This window comes from Melospiza georgiana, chromosome 28 (genome assembly GCF_028018845.1).
Source record: "Melospiza georgiana isolate bMelGeo1 chromosome 28, bMelGeo1.pri, whole genome shotgun sequence".
NCBI lineage: Eukaryota > Metazoa > Chordata > Aves > Passeriformes > Passerellidae > Melospiza > Melospiza georgiana.
In genome coordinates this window covers 6,710,090-6,716,525 of record NC_080457.1, presented here as the reverse complement: position 1 = coordinate 6,716,525, position 6,436 = coordinate 6,710,090, and the positions used below count along the sequence as shown (strand labels likewise).

At 47.8% G+C, this 6,436-nt stretch overlaps 1 pseudogene; it reads left to right on the top strand.

The window, feature by feature from the left end:
* The first annotated feature begins 5,045 nt into the window (after positions 1–5,045).
* Positions 5,046–5,735, top strand: LOC131094056 (olfactory receptor 14J1-like; annotated as a pseudogene).
* The last annotated feature ends 701 nt before the right edge of the window (positions 5,736–6,436 follow it).

Below are 6,436 nucleotides of genomic sequence, written 5' to 3'. Positions count from 1 at the left end.
TCTCCTTGATTTCCACTGAGAAAAGAAGCTGGGTTGACAATATTAGTCACCACTATCTCTACATCATCTTGCTCTACCATGATGGCCTGGTATTTCAGAAACCTCTGCAGTGAGACCCAGTGGCCACCCTTTACTTCCAGTACTGCGGACACTGTGTGGGACACTAGCACAGTCATTTTTTGTCCCAGGGTAAACTTGCGTTCCTCTTGAATATTCAGCACAACTGCTGCTACAGCTCTGAGGCAACCTGGCCATCCTTTGGCTGTTGCATCTAGTTGCTTGGAGAAGTAAGCAACTACCCTTCAGTATGGACCCAAGTCCTCAGCCAATATTCCCTGGGCAATTCCTTGCATGGAAAAATAGAAAGAATGGTTTGCTTACATCTGGAAGTTTCAGAGCTGGAGCTGACATGAGGGCATTCTCTAGCTGGTGAAAGGCCCATGTGGTGTCTTTTGTCCACTGGAGATCTGTTTCCATTGGCAATAAGAGCATAGAGGGGTCTGGCGAACAGTCCATAATTATAAACCCACAGCTGGCACTACCCTGCCATGCCTAAGAAGGTTCAGAGTTCCTTCGTTGTCTGGGGTTTCAAGGTTTGGCGTAGGGCTTCCCTGCCTTAAAGTCTGCTGCTCAGCACTCACTTCTTACCCCAGGTAGATTACCTTCTGTTTCACTACCTGTGCCTTTTTCTTTGAGACTCTGCATCCTTGGGATCCTAGGAAATTCAAAAGGCTCACCATCCAGGCTTCTCTCGCTTCCCTTGTCCGAGTGGCTACTAGAAGATCATCCACATACTGCAACAGCCTCCTTTCCTCTTGTGGAGCTTCCTGGGACTCTGGGTCTTTGCAAGCTGTTCTCCAATCGGAGTGGGGAATTTTGAAGCCTTCAGGCACATGGACTATGTGAGCTGTGTTTGAATGAAAAAATTTTCTGGCTGGCTTCGTGGATAGGGAGGCAAAAGAAGGCATTTCTTAGGCCTAAAACAGTGAACCAGGTTAGCTAAGGTGTGAAACAAGTTAGTAAAGTATATGGATTTGCTACCACAGGGTATAAGTTCTGTGTCATCTTATTAACAGCCTTTAATCCAGTACTATCCGTTATTGGGCTGATTCCTTCCTTATCTTCCTTTTGAGGGTACTACTCAGTTCTCACTAGTTGTGTTCTTTCCTTAAGCTTGATTACCATGGATGGGCATCTTTCTCCCTGGTACAGCAGAGGTCCATATCCTTGAAAACACTTTATTTACCTATTCTAATATCTCCTTACCAGTGCCTTTCTTAATTTCAATGTCTGTTAATGTTAAGCCTAACATGTTCATATCATTTGCCTCCAGAGTAACCTTTCTCATTTGAGAATGTTTAGCGAATTGAGCGAATTGTAACAAAAGATTCTAAGTACACATAGTACACGTTACTTTAAAGGTTTGCAAAAGTATGCCTTCTCAGACTGGCCAGTTGTTCAGTTGTTCCCCACACTACAACATAAACATTCTCCACAGGTACTAAAGCTTTATTTAAAACTGAATATATGGGCCTTGTGTCAACTAAAATTCTTCCCTTTTTGGGAGGTCATCTTTATCCTCCCTCCCTTACCTTGGGACCTTAACAAATCATATGTATTCATTTTGCGAACTGTGATTGCTTTGCATTTCAGCATGATAATCTTTGTTTGACTTCATACATTGCTATCTTATGCTGTATGCTGAACAAAACATTTGATTTGCTTTCTCTTTGCCTTGTTGTCCTTTTCAAGGACCAAGACCAGAGGGCGGTCTGATCTCACAGTCTCTTTGCCTTTCTGGGTGACTTCTTAAAACAAAAAGACATTTCAGCATACAAAACCCCCATCCCATTTATCTTCCTATTTTAAAACAGTACTAACTGCAATGAAGTATTATAAATCTTTTTATTTTCTGAGCTGCTCCTACTGGCAGCCTTCTCCCAGTGAGCCCCTCCCAAAAGGGGCTAATTTAGGAACCTCTTTGCTCTGGTCAGTTCTCATTACCTCTTTCTCCTTGCCCTATCTCGCTTCCACCCAAACCTCTTTTCACAGACCTTCACAGTAGTTTCTCAGTTTTCCTCCTACATACACACAGCTCCAGCTGGCAGGTATCAGATGTGATTCCCACACACAAGCTTTAAGACCTTGGGTTCTGAATCCGCTTGATCAGAAACCTCTAATTTGCACTTGGGGCATGTGCCCTGACGCTTATTAGAACAAGTGTTTCTCACAAACACCGCACTGCAATAATACCTGCACATCCAGCTTTTGCCTACAGGTCATTCGCGTGTTCCCTGGGGAGACAGGGCAGCCAGAGCTGTCCCTGTGCCCAGGGGACAGCCACTGTCACCTCATGCAGCATGCCAGCCTCTTGATGCACCAAAGGCTCCCCAAAATCGCTCACAAAGGCAGGCTCTTCTGTTTGTTACAGAGAATTTTAAATCCCTACAGCAGACTATTCTCAGTCCAGACTTGCTATGGTACCAGCTGAAGTCTCATTAACTAATTTATCTCTTCTATCTAAACTCTGTTTTACAAAATTAAGCACTGTGTCTACTCACACTTGTTTTACTGCCTTGCAAAAAAGGCTGTACTTGTCACAGCCGAAACTCTGATATGCCCACAGACACAGACACACATGCCCCCCCCCCCTCCCCCTTATCTCAAATTCACTAGAGTCAAGGCTTGAATTGCTGTGAGGGGGAGAATTCTTGGAATTCCTTTAATTTGCTTTATCATAGTTAAGCATAAATCACCACACTATAGTTCTTCTGTGTAAAATGCTACTCTTCTTGCAAACAAAATCTTAAAATCTCCACAAACACCACTATACAATCTGAGAATCAAATTACCACAATGCAGTGGAAGAAAATCACCACACAAATCACTGGGAAAGGGCATATCTCTCAAAATGCTCACTTTTCTCAACACAACACAGCATACCATAATTCAGCATTTACTCACATCAGTTTTTCTTGGACACAATCAAAATAACAGCACACAGTCTAGAGATCAACTACAAACATCCAGGGCAAAGGAACTCTCTGAGCTCATACTTACGGTCAAAATGCACCAAATTTACACAAATCACTACATTTAAACACAATAAATACCATCACTGTCGTTCTTCCACTCGCTTCTCCGCAGGGCACTTCTCTCCCTGCCCCCTCAGGCTGCTGCAGCCGGCACCTCAGGCCTCACTCGGCTGCTTCAAACATGGGTAGTACTCACCCCCCTGCACCGTAGGGCACTGTAGGTTTACTCTCTTTTATACACCATACACTTATACACTTGCACGATTAGAAACGCAGTGCACTGACCACACAATGCATTAACCATAGAGCAACACAGTGTCCGGACATCACACGCACACACAAACAAAACACATGCGGGTTCAGCAGTTCTGCTCTATCAGAACAATAAACCCCCAACACACACATACATGGGTTCACCCGACCCACCCCCAGGGTCACTAGCAGTCTGCTCTATCACAACGATGAACCCCGTCTCTACTGCAGCTGCTCCATCAGCTATACCGAGACATCTCTGGGCGGTTTACTCCTTTGCTCTCCTTTCTCTTCCCCAGGGGCCTCTCAGTACATACTGTATCTTCCTCCACAGCCAGCAGGTCGTTGTCTGTCTCCGCAGGTGGCAAGCAAGACGAGTGGAGCCCCACCAGGAAAAAAAAATCCTAGGGCGCGCCTTGGAGGTCTGTCTATCCCCCCTGCCCCTTCAGGGACAGAGAACTCCTGGCTTGGCTCGCCAAAATGTTTTGCGGAGAAAAGAAGAAACCTCACTTTATAAAAGTTGTAAAGCCCTGTATGCCTTTATTACAACACGCGCCAGACGCAAGCCTCCCCAAAAGGCATGCGTGCCCCTGAAGACCTCAGGTCTCCTTTTATCCCCCTTCCAAATGCATATGCATACAGTTTCACAATAGGTTCATACATATTTGTTCCGCGTGACATTTATCGCCAGTTCTTTTTTATCAAAGGAATTCCTAGGTCGGGGGCAAATTGACCTTGTGGTCATTTCTGTTTTTCTTTCTCTGTCGTCTTGCTGTCTCCGGCATCCGACTTTTCCTTCAGCTTTGGCCTCACAGACTTTTCACCTCTCCTAGACACTTCACCTAATTCAGAATGGATCTCTACTCTGTCTCACCCTGGCAGAAGGCGAGGGCTCTGTCCATCTCCTCTCTGCCCAGACCCCTCTGCCCTCAGCACTGCTCTGTTTCTCACTAGGGGAACTCCTCTGGGTGCCTCTCCTTCAGTTCCATGCTGCCAGCGAGGGACAACTGAGAACAGCCCTGATGGGCAGAGCTGCTCTCTTGTCCCTCTCTTGTACTGAGAGACCATCCCTGTGCCTCTTACACCCACACGGTTTCATCTGCAGTGCTTTAGAAATGTCAGGGATTTCAGACACCCACAACCACTCCTAACTGGGGCAGATGCAGCTGGATGAACAAATACAAGGAATTTCCTCAGCTCAGTTCTTCAGATGGGCAAATTGCAAACAGCAGGACTGAAAAGCTTTCTGGTGTTTGATGAGTCCATTTAATTGGTGATCATCCAGCCTTCTCAGTTGCCTCTCACTGGTCAGGACTAAGGAATTCTCTGGAGCCCATTTGTAAGTCCCTGCTGTCAATGCCTGCAAAACCCAGGGCCCGGGAAAGGGGAATGCAGAGAAGTGTTCCTAAAAAGAGAGACTCTGAATGTTGAATTGCTATGAGATATGTAATATATTTTGCTCTGTGTCTGGCCCAGCTCTGTCCTACCTTTTCCTCCTCAGCAGAAAACCATTTCCTGAGGCAGCAAATGTCCAACAGCAGCTCCATCAGCCACTTCCTCCTGCTGGCATTGGCAGACACGCGGCAGCTGCAGCTCCTGCACTTCTGCCTCTTGCTGGGCATCTCCCTGGCTGCCCTCCTGGGCAACGGACTCATCATCAGCACTGTAGCCTGCGGCCACCACCAGCACACGCCCATGTTCTTCTTCCTGCTCAACCTGGCCCTCACTGACCTGGGCTGCATCTGCACCACTGTCCCCAAAGCCATGCACAATTCCCTCTGGGACACCAGGGATATCTCCTACTCAGGATGTGCTGCTCAATTGTTTCTATTTGTCTTCTTCATTTCAGCAGAGGTTTCCCTTCTCACAGTCATGATCTATGACCGCTACTTGTCCATCTGCAAACCCCTGCACTACGGGACCCTCCTGGGCAGCAGAGCTTGTGCCCACATGGCAGCAGCTGCCTGGGCCAGTGCCTTTCTCAATGCTCTTCTGCACACAGCCAATACATTTTCCCTGCCCTTGTGCCATGGCAATGCCCTGGGACAGTTCTTCTGTGATGTTCCCCAGATTCTCAAACTCTCCTGCTCATACTCCTACCTCAGGGAACTTGGACTCCTTGTTGTTAGTGCCTTTTAATCATTTGCCTGTTTTGGGTTCATTGTTTTCTCCTACGTGCAGATCTTCAGGGCTGTGCTGAGGATCCCCTCTGAGCAGGGACGGCACAAAGCCTTTTCCACCTGCCTCCCTCACCTGGCCGTGGTCTCCCTGTTCCTCAGCACTGCAGCCTTTGCCTACTTGAAGCCCCATCCCTCCATGTCCTCCCCTTCCCTGGATCTGGGAGGGTCAATTCTGTACTCGTTGGTGCCTCCAGCCCTGAACCCCCTTATCTACAGCCTGAGGAATCAAGAGCTCAAGGCTGCCCTGAAGAAAATGATGACTGGATGATTTCTGAATCAACCAATTTTCTGTTTTCTTCTGCATAGCTTTTTGATTGGAACTCCCAACAGGCCCAACAAGCCTGCCCAGGTCATTGGTAGTGTTCAATGGGGTTTTCTGTTATAAAATTATGCTCAATAAATTTTTTAATCACCCCCATCAAATTCACTGTCTGCCTCTTGAATTTGACCCAGAAGATCTGTAAATCAGGGTTTGGATGATAGCTGCATTTGAAGAAAATAAACTACCTTGCAGTTCCTGTTTTATCAGAGATCTCAACTCTGAGACCTGCATGAAGTTAGAGGGAAGAAGGGAAAAAGAGTCCCAGCAGAGCAGCACGGCCAGGGAGCATCAGGGATTGGTCCTTTCAGAGCTGCTCTGCCCAACTCCACCCTGTCCTTGCCAGCCCTGCTGTGGCTGTGAGGCCGGAGTGCTCTGGCAGCTTGGTCACTGTCCTGCTGTGTGTCCCTGCTGTGTCCACAGGCAGGGTCAGGCCATGGGCACTGCTGGGACACAGCTGAGCTCCAGCACAGCAGCTCCATCAGCAAAGGGCATCTCCTGAGGGCAGGGCAGGGAGGCTTCGCTCCCCTCCAGAGCTGCTGTCAGCAATGTGCTCCAGGAATGCCCTGGCACAGCAAAGCCCAGGGCCTGGGGCAGGGGGGAGAGTGTGCAGGGGGGGCTCACAGCAGTGTCCTGGCACAGCCAGAGCT